The following is an 18,338-nucleotide window of genomic DNA, read 5'->3' on the forward strand; positions in this document are numbered from 1 at the left end:
GTTTTTGCAGCAAGTGTTTTGTGATGTGATATGGCCAAAGTTGTGATGAATGATGAATGATATATATGTGATGTATGAGATGTTCATGCTATTGTAATAGGAATCACGACTTGCATGTCGATGAGTATGACAACCGGCAGGAGCCATAGGAGTTATCTTTATTTTTGTATGACCTGCGTGTCATTGAGAAACGCCATGTAAATTACTTTACTTTATTGCTAAACGTGTTAGCCATAGTAGTAGAAGTAATAGTTGGTGAGCAACTTCATGGAGACACGATGATGGAGATCATGATGATGGAAATCATGGTGTCATGCCAGTGACGAGATGATCATGGAGCCCCAAGATGGAGATCAAAGGAGCTATGTGATATTGGCCATATCATGTCACTATTATTATTTGATTGCATGTGATGTTTATCATGTTTTTGCATCTTGTTTACTTAGAATGACGGTAGTAAATAAGATGATCCCTCATAATAATTTCAAGAAAGTGTTCCCCCTAACTGTGCACCGTTGCGACCGTTCGTTGTTTTGAAGCACCACGTGATGATCGGGTGTGATAGATTCCAACGTTCACATACAACGGGTGTAAGACAGATTTACACATTCAAACACTTAGGTTGACTTGACGAGCCTAGCATGTACAGACATGGCCTAGGAACACATAAGACCGAAAGGTCGAGCATGAGTCGTATAGAAGATACGATCAACATGAAGATGTTCACCGATGTTGACTAGTCCGTCTCACGTGATGATCGGACACGGCCTAGTTAACTCGGATCATGTTATACTTAGATGACTGGAGGGATGTCTATCTGAGTGGGAGTTCATTGAATAATTTGATTAGATGGACTTAATTATTATGAACTTAGTCTAAAATATTTACAATATGTCTTGTAGATCAAATGGCCAACGTTGTCCTCAACTTCAACGCGTTCCTAGAGAAAACCAAGCTGAAAGACGATGGCAGCAATTATACGGACTGGGTCCGGAACCTGAGGATCATCCTCATAGCTGCCAAGAAAGATTATGTCCTACAAGCACCGCTAGGTGAAGCACATGTTCTCCCTGCAGAACAAGACGTTATGAACGCTTGGCAGACACGTACCGATGATTACTCCCTCGTTCAGTGTGGCATGCTTTACAGCTTAGAACCGGGGCTCCAAAAGCGTTTTGAGAGACACGGAGCATATGAGATGTTCGAAGAGATGAAAATGGTTTTTCAAGCTCATGCCCGGGTCGAGAGATATGAAGTCTCCGACAAGTTCTTCAGCTGTAAGATGGAGGAAAATAGTTCTGTCAGTGAGCACATACTCACTATGTCAGGGTTACATAACCGCTTGACTCAGCTGGGAGTTAATCTCCCGGATGACGCGGTCATTGACAGAATCCTTCAGTCGCTTCCACCGAGCTACAAGAGCTTTGTGATGAACTTCAATATGCAGGGGATGGAAAAGACCATTCCTGAAGTATTTGCAATGCTGAAATCAGTAGAGGTAGAAGTCAAAAAGGAACATCAAGTGTTGATGGTGAATAAAACCACTAAGTTCAAGAAAGGCAAGGGTAAGAAAAACTTCAAGAAGGACGGCAAGGGAGTTGCCGCGCCCGGCAAGCAAGCTGCCGGGAAGAAGCCAAAGAATGGACCCAAGCCCGAGACTGAGTGCTTTTATTGCAAGGAAAGTGGTCACTGGAAGCGGAACTGCCCCAAATACTTAGCGGACAAGAAGGCCGGCAAAACGAAAGGTATATGTGATATACATGTAATTGATGTGTACCTTACCAGTACTCGTAGTAGCTCCTGGGTATTTGATACCGGTGTAGTTGCTCACATTTATAACTCAAAGCAGGAGCTGCGGAATAAGCGGAGACTGGCGAAGGACGAGGTGACAATGCGCGTCGGGAATGGTTCCAAGGTCGATGTGATCGCCGTCGGCACGCTACCTCTACATTTACCTACGGGATTAGTTTGGAACCTCAATAATTGTTATTTAGTGCCAAGTTTGAGCATGAACATTGTATCAGGATCTCGTTTAATACGAGATGGCTACTCATTTAAATCCGAGAATAATGGTTGTTCTATTTATATGAGAGATATGTTTTATGGTCATGCTCCGATGGTGAATGGTTTATTCTTAATGAATCTCGAGCGCAATGCTACACATATTCATAGTGTGAGTACCAAAAGATGTAAGGTTGATAATGATAGTCCCACATACTTGTGGCACTGCCGCCTTGGTCACATAGGTGTCAAACGCATGAAGAAGCTCCGTGTAGATGGACTTTTAGAGTCTCTTGATTACGAATCATTTGACACATGCGAACCATGCCTCATGGGTAAAATGACCAAGACTCCGTTCTCAGGAACAATGGAGCGAGCAACCAACTTATTGGAAATCATACATACTGATGTGTGCGGTCCAATGAGTGTTGAGGCTCGCGGTGGTTATCGTTATGTTCTCACCCTCACTGATGACTTGAGTAGATATGGGTATGTCTACTTAACGAAACACAAGTCTGAGACCTTTGAAAGGTTCAAGGAATTTCAAAGTGAGGTTGAGAATCCACGTGACAGGAAAATCAAGGTCCTGCGATCAGATCGTGGAGGAGAATACTTGAGTCACGAATTTGGCACACACTTAAGAAAATGTGGAATAGTTTCACAACTCACGCCGCCTGGAACACCTCAGCGTAATGGTGTGTCCGAACGTCGTAATCGCACTCTATTAGATATGGTGCGATCTATGATGTCTCGTACCGATTTACCGCTATCTTTTTGGGGCTATGCTTTAGAGACTGCCGCATTCACTTTAAATAGGGCTCCGTCGAAATCCGTTGAGACGACACCGTATGGGTTATGGTTTGGGAAGAAACCTAAGCTGTCGTTTCTAAAAGTTTGGGGATGCGATGCTTATGTCAAGAAACTTCAACCTAAAAAGTCGAACCCAAGTCGGAAAAAATGCGTCTTCATAGGATACCCTAAAGAAACTATTGGGTATACCTTTTACCTCAGATCCGAAGGCAAGATCTTTGTTGCCAAGAATGGATCCTTTCTGGAGAAGGAGTTTCTCTCGAAAGAAGTAAGTGGGAGGAAAGTAGAACTTGATGAAGTATTACCTCTTGAACCGGAAAATGGCGCAACTCAAGAAAATGTTCCTGAGGTGCCTGCACCGACTAGAGAGGAAGTTAATGATGATGATCATGAAACTTCAGATCAAGTTGCTACTGAACTTCGTAGGTCCACAAGGACACGTTCCGCACCAGAGTGGTACGGCAACCCTGTCTTGGAAATCATGTTGTTAGACAACGGTGAACCTTCGAACTATGAAGAAGCGATGGCGGGCCCGGATTCCGACAAATGGCTGGAAGCCATGAAATCCGAGATAGGATCCATGTATGAAAACGAAGTATGGACTTTGACTGACTTGCCCGTTGAGCGGCGAGCCATAGAAAATAAATGGATCTTTAAGAAGAAGACAGACGCGGATGGTAATGTGACCATCTATAAAGCTCGGCTTGTCGCTAAGGGTTATCGACAAGTTCAAGGGGTTGACTACGATGAGACTTTCTCACCGGTAGCGAAGCTGAAGTCCATCCGAATCATGTTAGCAATTGTCGCATTCTATGATTATGAGATATGGCAAATGGACGTCAAAACGGCATTCCTTAATGGTTTCCTTAAGGAAGAATTGTACATGATGCAGCCGGAAGGTTTTGTCGATCCTAAGAATGCTGACAAGGTGTGCAAGCTCCAACCTCGATTTATGGGCTGGTGCAAGCATCTCGGAGTTGGAACATTCGCTTTGATGAGATGATCAAAGCGTTTGGGTTTATGCAGACTTATGGAGAAGCCTGCGTTTACAAGAAAGTGAGTGGGAGCTCTGTAGCATTTCTCATATTATATGTAGATGACATACTTTTGATGGGAAATGATATAGAGCTTTTGGACAGCATTAAGGCCTACTTGAATAAGAGTTTTTCAATGAAGGACCTTGGAGAAGCTGCTTATATATTGGGCATCAAGATCTATAGAGATAGATCAAGACGCCTCATAGGTCTTTCACAAAGCACATACCTTGATAAGATATTGAAGAAGTTCAATATGGATCAGTCTAAGAAGGGGTTCTTGCCTGTGTTGCAAGGTGTGAAATTGAGCTCAGCTCAATGTCCGACCACGGCAGAAGATATAGAAGAGATGAGTGTCATCCCTATGCCTCAGCCATAGGTTCTATTATGTATGCCATGCTGTGTACCAGACCTGATGTAAACCTTGCCGTAAGTTTGGTAGGTAGGTACCAAAGTAATCCCGGCAAGGAACACTGGACAGTGGTCAAGAATATCCTGAAGTACCTGAAAAGGACTAAGGAAATGTTTCTCGTTTATGGAGGTGACAAAGAGCTCGTCGTAAAGGGTTACGTCAACGCTAGCTTCGACACAGATCTGGATGACTCTAAGTCACAAACCGGATACGTGCATATTTTGAATGGTGGGGCAGTAAGCTGGTGCAGTTGCAAGCAGAGCGTCGTGGCGGGGTCTACATGTGAAGCGAAGTACATGGCAGCCTCGGAGGCAGCGCATGAAGCAATTTGGGTGAAGGAGTTCATCACCGACCTAGGAGTCATACCCAATGCGTCGAGGCCGATCAAACTCTTCTGTGACAACACTGGAGCTATTGCACTTGCCAAGGAGCCCAGGTTTCACAAGAAGACCAGGCACATCAAGCGTCGCTTCAACTCCATTCGTGAAAATTTTCAAGATGGAGACATAGATATTTGTAAAGTACATACGGACCTGAATGTAGCAGATCCGTTGACTAAACCTCTCCCTAGAGCAAAACATGATCAACACCAGAATTCCATGGGTGTTCGATTCATCACAATGTAACTAGATTATTGACTCTAGTGCAAGTGGGAGACTGTTGGAAATATTCCCTAGAGGCAATAATAAAAGGATTATTATTATTTTTCTTTGTTCATGATAATTGTCTTTTGTTCATGCTATAATTTTGTTATCCGGAAATCGTAATACATGTGTGAATACATAGACACCAACATGTCCCTAGTAAGCCTCTAGTTGACTAGCTCTTGATCAACAGATAGTCATGGTTTCCTGACTATGGACATTGGATGTCATTGATAACGAGATCACATCATTAGGAGAATGATGTGATGGACAAGACCCAATCCTAAACATAGCACAAGATCATATAGTTCGTTTGCTAGAGTTTTTCCAATGTCAAGTATCTTTTCCTTAGACCATGAGATCGTGTAACTCCCGGATGCCGTAGGAGTGCTTTGGGTGTACCAAATGTCACAACGTAACTGGGTGACTATAAAGGTATACTACGGGTATCACCGAAAGTGTCTGTTGGGTTGACACGGATCAAGACTGGGATTTGTCACTCCGTATAACGGAGAGGTATCTCTGGGCCCACTCGGTAATGCATCATCATAATGAGCTCAAAGTGACCAAGTGTCTGGTCACGGGATCATGCATTACGGTACGAGTAAAGTGACTTGCCGGTAACGAGATTGAACGAGGTATTGGGATACCGACGATCGAATCTCGGGCAAGTAACATACCAATTGACAAAGGGAATTGTATACGGGGTTCCTTGAATCCTCGACATCGTGGTTCAGCCGATGAGATCATCGAGGAGCATGTGGGAGCCAACATGGGTATCCAGATCCCGCTGTTGGTTATTGACCGGAGAGCCATCTCGGTCATGTCTACATGTCTCCCAAACCCGTAGGGTCTACACACTTAAGGTTCGGTGACGCTAGGGTTGTAGAGATATAATATGCAATAACCCAAAAGTTGTTCGGAGTCCCGGATGAGATCCCGGACGTCGCGAGGAGTTCCGGAATGGTCCGGAGGTGAAGAATTATATATAGGAAGTGTAGTTTCGGCCATCGGGAGAGTTTCGGGGGTCACCAGTATTGTACCGGGACCACCGGAAGGGTCCCGGGGGTCCACCGCGTGGGGCCACCCATCCCGGAGGGCCCCATGGGCCAAAGTGGGGAGGGGAACCATCCCATAGTGGGCTGGTGCGCCCCCCTTGTCCCACCCCATGCGCCTAGGGTTGGGAACCCTAGGGTGGGGGGCGCCCCACCTGGCTTGGGGGGCACTCCACCCCTTGGCCGCCCCCCCCTAGGAGATCCCATCTCATAGGGCCGGCGCGCCCCCTAGGGGGCCTATATAAAGGGGGAGGGAGGGGGCAGCCGCACCCTTGAGTCTTGGCGCCTCCCTCTCCCCTGCTACACCTCTCCCTCTCGTAGTAGAACGGCGAAGCCCTGCTGCGGTGACCCCTGCATCCACCACCACGCCGTCGTGCTGCTGGATCTTCATCAACCTCTCCTTCCCCTTGCTGGATCAAGAAGGAGGAGACGTCACGCTGACCGTACGTGTGTTGAACGCGGAGGTGCCGTCCGTTCGGCGCTAGGATCTCCGGTGATTTGGATCACGTCGAGTACGACTTCCTCATCCCCGTTCTTTGAACGCTTCCGCGCGTGATCTAAAAAGGTATGTAGATGCAATCCGATCACTCGTTGCTAGATGAACTCATAGATGGATCTTGGTGAAACCGTAGGAAAATTTTTGTTTTCTGCAACGTTACCCAACAGGTACAATACCGGTGACCCCCGAAACTTTCCCGGTGGCCGAAACTGGACTTCCTATATACAATTCTTCACCTCCGGACCATTCCGGAACTCCTCGTGACGTCTGGGATCTCATCCGGGACTCCGAACAACTTTCGGGTTACCGCATACTAGTATCTCAACAACCCTAGCGTCACCGAACCTTAAGTGTGTAGTGAAGGAAATATGCCCTAGAGGCAATAATAAAGTTATTATTTACTTCCTTATAATCATGATAAATGTTTATTATTCATGCTAGAATTGGATTAACCGGAAACATAATACATGTGTGAATACATAGACAAACAAAGTGTCACTAGTATGCCTCTACTTGACTAGCTCGTCAATCAAAGATGGTTATGTTTCCTAACCATGAACAATGAGTTGTTACTTGATTAACGAGGTCACATCATTAGTTGAATGATCTGATTGACATGACCCATTCCATTAGCTTAGCACCCGATCGTTTAGTATGTTGCTATTGCTTTCTTCATGACTTATACATGTTCCTATAACTATGAGATTATGCAACTCCCGTTTGTCGGAGGAACACTTTGGGTACTACCAAACGTCACAACGTAACTGGGTGATTATAAAGGAGTACTACAGGTGTCTCCAAAGGTACATGTTGGGTTGGCATATTTCGAGATTAGGATTTGTCACTCCGATTGTTGGAGAGGTATCTCTGGGCCCTCTCAGTAATGCACATCACATAAGCCTTGCAAGCATTACAAATAATATGTTAGTTGTGAGATGATGTATTGCGGAACGAGTAAAGAGACTTGCCGGTAACGAGATTGAACTAGGTATTGGATACCGACGATCGAATCTCGGGCAAGTAACATACCGATGACAAAGGGAACAACGTATGTTGTTATGCGGTCTGACCGATAAAGATCTTCGTAGAATATGTAGGAGCCAATATGGGCATCCAGGTCCCGCTATTGGTTATTGACCGGAGACGTGTCTCGGTCATGTCTACATTGTTCTCGAACCCGTGGGGTCCGCACGCTTAAGGTTACGATGACAGTTATATTATGAGTTTATGCATTTTGATGTACCAAAGGTTGTTCGGAGTCCCGGATGTGATCACAGACATGACGAGGAGTCTCGAAATGGTCGAGACGTAAAGATTGATATATTGGAAGCCTATGTTTGGATATCGGAAGTGTTCCGGGTGAAATCGGGATTTTACCGGAGTACCGGGAGGTTACCGGAACCCCCCGGGAGTTAATGGGCCTTAGTGGGCTTTAGTGGAAAGGAGAAAGGGGCAGCCCAAGGTGGTTGTGCGCCTCCCCCCCTTCCCCTAGTCCTATTAGGACTAGGAGAGGTGGCCGGCCCCCTCTCTCTCTTTCCCCCCTCAAGGAATCCTATTCCAACTAGGATTGGGGGGGGGGGGAATCCTACTCCTAGAGGGAGTAGGACTCTCCTGGCGCACCCTCCCTTGGCCGGCCAGCCTCCCCCCTCTAGTCCTTTATATACAGAGGTAGGGCACCCTAAAGAACACACAAGTTGATCCACGTGATCTATTCCTTAGCCGTGTGCGGTGCCCCCAGCCACCATATTCCTCGATAATACTGTAGCGGAATTTAGGCGAAGCCCTGCTGCCGTAGTGCATCAAGATCGTCACCACGCCGTCGTGCTGACGGAACTCTTCCCTAACACTTTGCTGGATGGGAGTCCGGGGATCGTCATCGAGCTGAACGTGTGCTCAAACTCGGAGGTGCCGTAGTTTCGGTGCTTGATCGGTTGGATCGTGAAGACGTACGACTACTTCCTCTACGTCGTGTCAGCGCTTCCGCAGTCGGTCTGCGTTGGGTACGTAGACAACACTCTCCCCTCTCGTTGCTATGCATCACATGATCTTGCGTGTGCGTAGGAAATTTTTTGAAATTACTACGAAACCCAACAGTGGCATCCGAGCCTAGGTTATTTATGTTGATGTTATATGCACGAGTAGAACGCAAGTGAGTTGTGGGCGATATAAGTCATACTGCCTACCAGCATGTCATACTTTGGTTCGGCGGCATTGTTGGACGAGACGACGCGGACCAACATTACGCGTACGCTTACGCGAGACCGGTTCCCCCGACGTGCTTTGCACATAGGTGGCTTGCGGGCGACTGTCTCTCCAACTTTAGTTGAACCAAGTGTGGCTACGCCCGATCCTTGCGAAGGTTAAAACGGAGTCTATTTGACAAACTATCGTTGTGGTTTTGATGCGTAGGTGAGATTGGTTCTGGCTTAAGCCCGTAGCAGCCACGTAAAACTTGCAACAACAAAGTAGAGGACGTCTAACTTATTTTTGCAGGGCATGTTGTGATGTGATATGGTCAAGGCATGATGCTGAATTTTATTGTATGAGATGATCATGTTTTGTAACCGAGTTATCGGCAACTGGCAGGAGCCATATGATTGTCGCTTTATTGTATGCAATGCAATCGCGATGTAATGCTTTACTTTATTACTAAACGGTAGTGATAGTCGTGGAAGCATAAGATTGGTGAGACGACAACGATGCTACGATGGAGATCAAGGTGTCGCGCCGGTGACGATGGTGATCATGACGGTGCTTCGGAGATGGAGATCACAAGCACAAGATGATGATGGCCATATCATATCACTTATATTGATTGCATGTGATGTTTATTTTTTTATGCATCTTATCTTGCTTTGATTGACGGTAGCATTATAAGATGATCTCTCACTAAATTATCAAGAAGTGTTCTCCCTGAGTATGCACCGTTGCCAAAGTTCGTCGTGCCCAGACACCACGGGATGATCGGGTGTGATAAGCTCTACGTCCATCTACAACGGGTGCAAGCCAGTTTTGCACACGCAGAATACTCAGGTTAAACTTGACGAGCCTAGCATATGCAGATATGGCCTCGGAACACGGAGACCGAAAGGTCGAGCGTGAATCATATAGTAGATATGATCAACATAACGATGTTCACCATTGAAAACTACTCCATCTCACGTGATGATCGGTTATGGTTTAGTTGATTTGGATCACGTGATCACTTAGAAGATTAGAGGGATGTCTTTCTAAGTGGGAGTTCTTAAGTAATATGATTAATTGAACTTTAATTTATCATGAACTTAGTCCTGGTAGTATTAGCATATCTATGTTATAGATCAATAGCTCGCGTTGTTGCTTTCATATGTTTATTTTGATATGTTCCTAGAGAAAATTGTGTTGAAATATGTTAGTAGCAATAATGCGGATTGGATCTGTGATCTGAGGTTTATCCTCATTGCTGCACAGAAGAATTATGTCCTTGATGCACCGCTAGGTGACAGACATATTGCAAGAGCAGATGCAGACGTTATGAACGTTTGGCTAGCTCAATATGATGACTACTTGATAGTTTAAGTGCACCATGCTTAACGGCTTAGAATCGGGACTTCAAAGACGTTTTGAACGTCATGGACCATATGAGATGTTCCAGGAGTTGAAGTTAATATTTCAAGCAAATACCCGAGTTGAGAGATATGAAGTCTCCAACAAGTTCTATAGCTAAAAGATGGAGGAGAATCGCTCAACTAGTGAGCATGTGCTCAGATTGTCTGGGTACTACAATCGCTTGAATCAAGTGGGAGTTAATCTTCCAGATAAGATAGTGATTGACAGAATTCTCTAGTCACCATCACCAAGTTAGTAGAACTTCGCGATGAACTATAATGCAAGGGATAACAGAAACAACTCCCAAGCTCTTCGTGATGCTGAAATCAACGAAGGTAGAAATCAAGAAAAACATCAAGTGTTAATGGTTGACAAGATCTCTAGTTTCAAGAAAAGGGCAAAGGGAAGAAGGGGAACTTCAAGAAGAACGGCAAGCAAGTTGCTGCTCAAGTGAAGAAGCCCAAGTCTGGTCCTAAGCCTGAGACTAAGTGCTTCTACTGCAAAAGGACTGGTCACTGGAAGCGGAACTACCCCAAGTGATTGGCGGATAAGAAGGATGGCAAAGTGAACATAAGTATATTTGATATCCATGTTATTGATGTGTACTTTACTAGTGTTTATAGCAACCCCTCAGTATTTGATACTAGTTCAGTTGCTAAGATTAGTAACTCGAAACATGAGTTGCAGAATAAACAGAGACTAGTTAAGGGTGAAGTGACGATGTGTGTTGGAAGTAGTTCCAAGATTGATATGATCATCATCGCACACTCCCTATACTTTCGGGATTGGTGTTGAACCTGAATAAGTGTTATTTGGTGTTTGCGTTGAGCATGAATATGATTTGATCATGTTTATTGTAATACGGTTATTCATTTAAGTAAGAGAATAAATTGTTGTTCTGTTTACATGAATAAAACCTTATATGGTTACACACCCAATGAAAATAGTTCGTTGGATCTCGATCGTAGTGATACACATAATCATAATATTGAAACCAAGAGATGCAAAGTTAATAATGATAGTGCAACTAATTTGTGGCACTACCGTTTAGGTCATATTGGTGTAAAGCGCAAGAAGAAACTCCATGCTGATGGGCTTTTGGAATCACTTGATTATGAATCAGTTGATGCGTACGAACCATGCCTCATGGGCAAGATGACTAAGACTCTGTTCTACGGAACAATGGAGCGAGCAACAGATTTGTTGGAAATCATACATACTGATGTATGTGGTCCGATGAATATTGAGGCTCGCGACAAGTATCATTATTTTCTGATCTTCACAGATGATTTGAGCAGATATGAGTATAACTACTTGATGAAACATAAGTCTGAAACATTTGAAAAGTTCAAAGAATTTCAGAGTGAAGTGAAAAATCATCGTAACAAGAAAAATAAAATTTCTACGATCTGATCGTAGAGAAGAGTATTTGAGTTACGAGTTTGGCCTTCAGTTAAAAACAATGTGAAATAGTTTCACTACTCACGCCACCTGGAACACCACAATGTAATGGTGTGTCCGAACGTCATAACCATACTTTATTAGATATGGTGCGATCTATGATATCTCTTACCGATCTACCACTATCGTTTTGGGGTTATGCTTTAGAGACGGCCGCATTCACGTTAAATAGGGCACCATCAAAATCCGTTGAGACGACACCTTATGAACTATGGTTTGGCAAGAAACCAAAGTTGTCGTTTCTTAAAGTTTGGGGCTGCGATGCTTATGTGAAAAAGCTTCAACCTGATAAGCTCGAACCCAAATCGGAGAAATGTGTCTTCATAGGATACCCAAAGGAGACTGTTGGGTACACCTTCTATCACAGATCCGAAGGCAAGACATTCGTTGCTAAGAATGGATCCTTTCTAGAGAAGGAGTTTCTCTCGAAAGAAGTGAGTGGGAGGAAAGTAAAAACTTGATAAGGTAATTGTACCTTCTCCCTTATTGGAAAGTAGTTCATCACAGAAATCTGTTCCTGTGACTACTACACCAATTAGTGAGGAAGCTAATGATGATGATCATGTAACTTTAGATCAAGTTACTACCGAATCTCGCAGGTAAACCAGAGTGAGATCCGCACCAGAGTGGTACGGTAATCCTGTTCTGGAAGTCATGTTACTAGACCATGACGAACTTGCGAACTATGAGGAAGCGATGATGAGCCCAGATTCCGTAAAATGGCTTGAGGCAATGAAATCTGAGATGGGATCCATGTATGAGAACAAAGTATAGACTTTGGTTGACTTGCCCGATGATCGGGAAGCCATAGAAAATAAATGGATCTTCAAGAGGAAGACGGACGCTGATAGTAGTGTTACTATCTACAAAGCTAGAATTGTCGCAAAAGGTTTTTTGACAAGTTCAAGGTATTGACTACGATGAGATTTTCTCACTCGTATCTATGCTTAAGTCTGTCCGAATCATGTTAGCAATTGCCGCATTTTATGAAATATGGCAAATGGATAAACAAAACTGCATTCCTTAATGGATTTATTAAAGAAGAGTTGTATATGATACAACCAGAAGGTTTTATCAATCCCAAAGGTGCTAACAAAATATGCAAGCTCCAGCGATCCATCTATGGACTGGTGCAAGCATCTCGGAGTTGGAATATACGTTTTGATAAGTTGATCAAAGCATATAGTTTTATACATACTTGCGGTGAAGCCTGTATTTACAAGAAAGTGAGTGGGAGCACTACAGCATTTCTGATAAGTATATGTGTATGACATATTGTTGATCGGAAATAATGTAGAATTATTCTGTAAAGCATAAAGGAGTGTTTGAAAGGAGTTTTTCAAAGAAAGACTTCGGTGAAGCTGCTTACATATTGAGCATCAAGATCTATAGAGATAGATCAAGACGCTTGATAAGTTTTTTCAATAAGTACATACCTTAACAAGATTTTGAAGTAGTTCAAAAATGGAGCAGTCAGAGAAAGAGTTCTTGCCTGTATTACAAGGTGTGAAGTTGAGTAAGACTCAAAGCCCGACCACGGCAGAAGATAGAAAGAGAATGAAAGTCATTCCCTATGCCTCATCCATAGGTTCTATAAAGTATGCCATGCTGTGCACCAGATCTATTGTATACCCTACACTGTTTTAAGCAAGGGAGTACAATAGTGATCTAAGAGTAGATCACTGGACAGCGGTCAAAATTATCCTTAGTGGAATAAGGAAATATTTCTCAATTATGGAGGTGAACAAAAAGGTTCGTCGTAAAAGGTTACGTCGATGCAAGTTTTGACACAGATCTGGATGACTCTAAGTCACGATCTAGATACATATTGAAAGTGGGAGCAATTAGCTAGAGTAGCTCCGTGCAGAGCATTGTTGACATAAATATTTGCAAAATACTTACGGATCTGAATGTGACAGACCCGTTGACTAAAACTATCTCACAAGCAAAACATGATCACACCTTAGTACTCTTTGGGTGTTAATCACATAGCGATGTGAACTAGATTACTGACTCTAGTAAAACCCTTTGGGTGTTGATCACATATCGATGTGAACTATGGGTATTAATCACATGGTGATGTGAACTATTGTTGTTAAATCACATGGCGATGTGAACTAGATTATTGACTCTAGTGCAAGTGGGAGACTGAAGGAAATATGCCCTAGAGGCAATAATAAAGTTATTGTTTATTTCCTTATAATCATGATAAATGTTTATTATTCATGCTAGAATTGTATTAACCGGAAACATAATACATGTGTGAATACATAGACAAACAAAGTGTCACTAGTATGCCTCTACTTGACTACCTCGTTAATCAAAGATGGTTATGTTTCCTAACCATGAATAATGAGTTGTTATTTGATTAACGAGGTCACATCATTAGTTGAATGATCTGATTGACATGACCCATTCCATTAGCTTAGCACCCGATCGTTTAGTATGTTGCTATTGCTTTCTTCATGACTTATACATGTTCCTATAACTATGAGATTATGCAACTCCCGTTTGCCGGAGGAACACTTTGGGTACTACCAAACATCACAACGTAACTGGGTGATTATAAAGGAGTACTACAGGTGTCTCCAAAGGTACATGTTGGGTTGGCGTATTTCGAGATTAGGATTTGTCACTCCGATTGTCGGAGAGGTATCTCTGGGCCCTCTCGGTAATGCACATCACATAAGCCTTGCAAGCATTACAACTAATATGTTAGTTGTGAGATGATGTATTACGGAACGAGTAAAGAGACTTGCCGGTAACGAGATTGAACTAGGTATTGGATACCGACGATCGAATCTCGGGCAAGTAACATACCGATGACAAAGGGAACAACGTATGTTGTTATGCGGAAGGATTGGGGGGGGGGGGAATCCTACTCCCAGAGGGAGTAGGACTCTCCTGGCGCACCCTCCCTTGGCCGGCCAGCCTCCCCCCCCTCTAGTCCTTTATATACAGAGGCAGGGCACCCCAAAGAACACACAAGTTGATCCACGTGATCTATTCCTTAGCCGTGTGCGGTGCCCCCAGCCACCATATTCCTCGATAATATTGTAGCGGAGTTTAGGCGAAGCCCTGCTGCCGTAGTGCATCAAGATCGTCACCACGCCGTCGTGCTGACGGAACTCTTCCCCGACACTTTGCTGGATCGGAGTCCGGGGATCGTCATCGAGCTGAACGTGTGCTCAAACTCGGAGGTGTCGTAGTTTCGGTGCTTGATCGGTTGGATCGTGAAGACGTACGACTACTTCCTCTACGTCGTGTCAGCGCTTCCGCAGTCGGTTTGCGTTGGGTACGTAGACAACACTCTCCCCTCTCGTTGCTATGCATCATGATCTTGCGTGTGCGTAGGAAATTTTTTGAAATTACTACGAAACCCAACATGTAGACCCTACGGGTTCGGGAGACACGCAGACATGACCGAGACGACTCTCCGGTCAATAACCAACAGCGGGATCTGGATACCCATGTTGGCTCCCACATGCTCCTCGATGATCTCATCGGATGAACCACGATGTCGAGGATTCAATCAATCCCGTATACAATTCCCTTTGTCAATCGGTACGTTACTCGCCCGAGACTCGATCGTCGGTATCCCAATACCTCGTTCAATCTCGTTACAGGCAAGTCACTTTACTCGTACCGTAATGCATGATCCCGTGATCAACCACTTGGTCACATTGAGCTCATTATGATGATGCATTACCGAGTGGGCCCAGAGATACCTCTCCGTCATACGGAGTGACAAATCCCAGTCTCGATTCGTGCCAACCCAACAGACACTTTCGGAGATACCCGTAGTGCACCTTTATAGTCACCCAGTTACGTTGTGACGTTTGGCACACCCAAAGCACTCCTACGGCATCCGGGAGTTGCACAATCTCATGGTCTAAGGAAATGATACTTGACATTCGGAAAAGCTCTAGCAAACGAACTACACGATCTTTGAGCTATGCTTAGGATTGGGTCTTGTCCATCACATCATTCTCCTAATGATGTGATCCCGTTATCAATGACATCTAATGTCCATAGTCACGAAACCATGACTATCTTTTGATCAACAAGCTAGTCAACTAGAGGCTCATTAGGGACGTGTTGTGGTCTATGTATTCACACATGCATTACGATTTCCGGATAACACAATTATAGCATGAACAATAGACAATTATCATGAACAAGGAAATATAATAATAACCATTTTATTATTGCCTCTAGGGCATATTTCCAACAGAAGGAAGTAGGAGTCCCACTTCATACTTTCCTTTTCCTCCTCTCCTTTCCCTTTCTCTCCACGTGGCTGGTGTGTTCCCTTACTTGGCCCATTAAGCCCATATCTTTGTCGGGGGTTGTCCGGAACCCCTTCCGGTGACCCTGTATCACCCGGAACACTTTCAGTGTCCAAATACCATCGTCCTATATATGAATATTTACCTCTCTACCATTTAGAGACTCCTCGTCATGTCCGTGATCTCATCCAGGACTCCGAACAAACTTCGGTCATCAAATCACATAACTCATAATACAAATTGTCATCGAACATTAAGCGTGCGGACCCTATGGGTTCGAGAACTATGTAGACATGACCGAGACACATCTCCGGTAAATTACCAATAGTGGAACCTGGATGCTCATATTGGCTCCTACATATTCTACGAAGATCTTTATCGGTCAAACCGCATAACAACATACGTTGTTCCCTTTGTCATCGGTATGTTACTTTCCCGAGATTCAATCATCGGTATCATCATACCTAGTTCAATCTCGTTAGCGGCAAGTCTCTTTACTCATTCCGTAATGCATCATCCCGTGACTAACTCATTAGTCACATTGCTTGCAAGGCTTATAGTGATGTGCATTACCGAGAGGGCTCAGAGATACCTCTCCTATACACGGAGTGACAAATTCTAATCTCGATCTATGCCAACCCAACAAACACCTTCGGAGACATTTGTAGAGCATCTTTATAATCACCCAGTTATGTTGTGACGTTTGATAGCACACAAGGTGTTCCTCGGGTATTCGGGAGTTGCATAATCTCATAGTCAGAGCAACATGTATAAGTCATGATGAAAGCAATAGCAATAAAACTAAACAATCATTATGCTAAGCTAACGGATGGGTCTTGTCCATCACATCATTCTCTAATGATGTGATCCTGTTCATCAAATGACAACACATGTTTATGGTCAGGAAACATAACCATGTCTGATTAACGAGCTAGTCAAGTAGAGGCATACTAGGGACACTCTGGTTTGTCTATGTATTCACGCATGTACTAAGTTTCCAGTTAATACAATTCTGGCATGAATAATAAACATTTATCATGATATAAGGAAATATAAATAACAACTTTATTATTGCCTCTAGGGCATATTTCCTTGAGGACCTCGGTCTCTCTGGCCTGGATTTCCTTCTCAAAGGCGTTCAGCTCCGCCTTCCGGCGGGACATCTTCTCCTCTTTCTCCTTACGGTCGCGAGCTTGGTTCGCCACACTCCACTCATACTCAACCACCTTCAGGCGGACCTCGTCCTCACGGCTCTTCACCGCCGTGAGCTTCACCTGAACCTCCTCCAGCATATCTTGGCGTTGGAGTGCCGCCACGCGCTCCCTTTGACTGCACTCCGCAGACACCTGGCGGAACTTGGCGCCCAGAAGCTCAAGGTGTCGACGCTCCAAGTTGATGGCCTCGACACCACGGTCGAACTCGGCTTGCATGGCGTCAATGGCGTGCTTCAAGATCTCCGCCGCGGTGCCCTCCAGCCGGAAGGCACCTCGGCGGCCATGGATTCGGACGGTCCAAGCATCCTTGCCCATAACTTCATCGAGAAAGCTCCCCACGTCGAAGAGAGCGTTAAGATCAGGATCAGCGCCAGCCTGACCCCCCGTCGGTGTGCTAGCGCCCGGTGCCGGCGGCTGGCGGGGAGGGGCCGGCCCGGCGCTAGGGGTGCCATCAGTCGCGCCGACAGAAGAGGCGTCGGCGGCCTGGGTTTTCACCTCGGGCGTCTCCACAGTCTCCTCCTCCTCATCGTCATCGACCATGATAGGGCAAGCATCGGTGCCACCCTGGTGGCGCGGGCCTGCACCCGCCGAGGGCGGCGCCGCGGATTCCCCTTCAGGCCTCGCCGGGCCCCCTCCTTGAGCATGGCCCAGGCCCTCGCGAGTATTTTCCTCGGGTGGAATGACCTCCTCGGCCCCCGGTGTGGGGGCTGCACCTGGTGAGGCGGGCCCTGCACCACCATTCGCCCCCTCACCGGTCGTCGCAGGCGGCGACTCTTGTGGTACCCACCTGTCCTCCGGCATCACCGGGGTGGCCTCCGAAAGAAGAGGGTCCCTTGCGGGACCGGCGGCATCAGTGCCTCCTACAAGCTCGGGGGCTGGCGGCACCTCGCTCGGCCTCGGGCCCCTGGCAGCCCTACGAAAAGCATGACTAGCGTCAGGAAAATGCAAGAAGTCAAGATCTAGGGAGGCCGCATATAAAACTCACCGTGGAGAGAAGATCAAAGCCCTCGGCCGCCTTTTCTCCTTGAGGGGGTTGGTGGTCGAGCCCCCTGCTCCGGAGCTCTCTGCGGAGGGCCCGGCCTTGCTGCCCCGAAGCAGCCTCTTCAGCCTCGGGGGCTCGCTTTGAGCGTCAGCCCTGCCCTCATCCATAGACTGCGCCGGGCCAGAGGGGCCAACCTGGAAGTCGTCAGTTGTCTCCTCATCGGAGGAGATCGTCATGGGCCGGCGCCGCTTCTGGCGCGGCCCCTCGGACCCACCGCATCAGAGAAAGAAATTCCTGAAGAGGAACATGAAAGTCTATGAAATGTAGGATCTTAGCAACTCCTTCCCCT

This window comes from Triticum urartu, chromosome 1 (assembly GCF_003073215.2).
Source record: "Triticum urartu cultivar G1812 chromosome 1, Tu2.1, whole genome shotgun sequence".
NCBI lineage: Eukaryota > Viridiplantae > Streptophyta > Magnoliopsida > Poales > Poaceae > Triticum > Triticum urartu.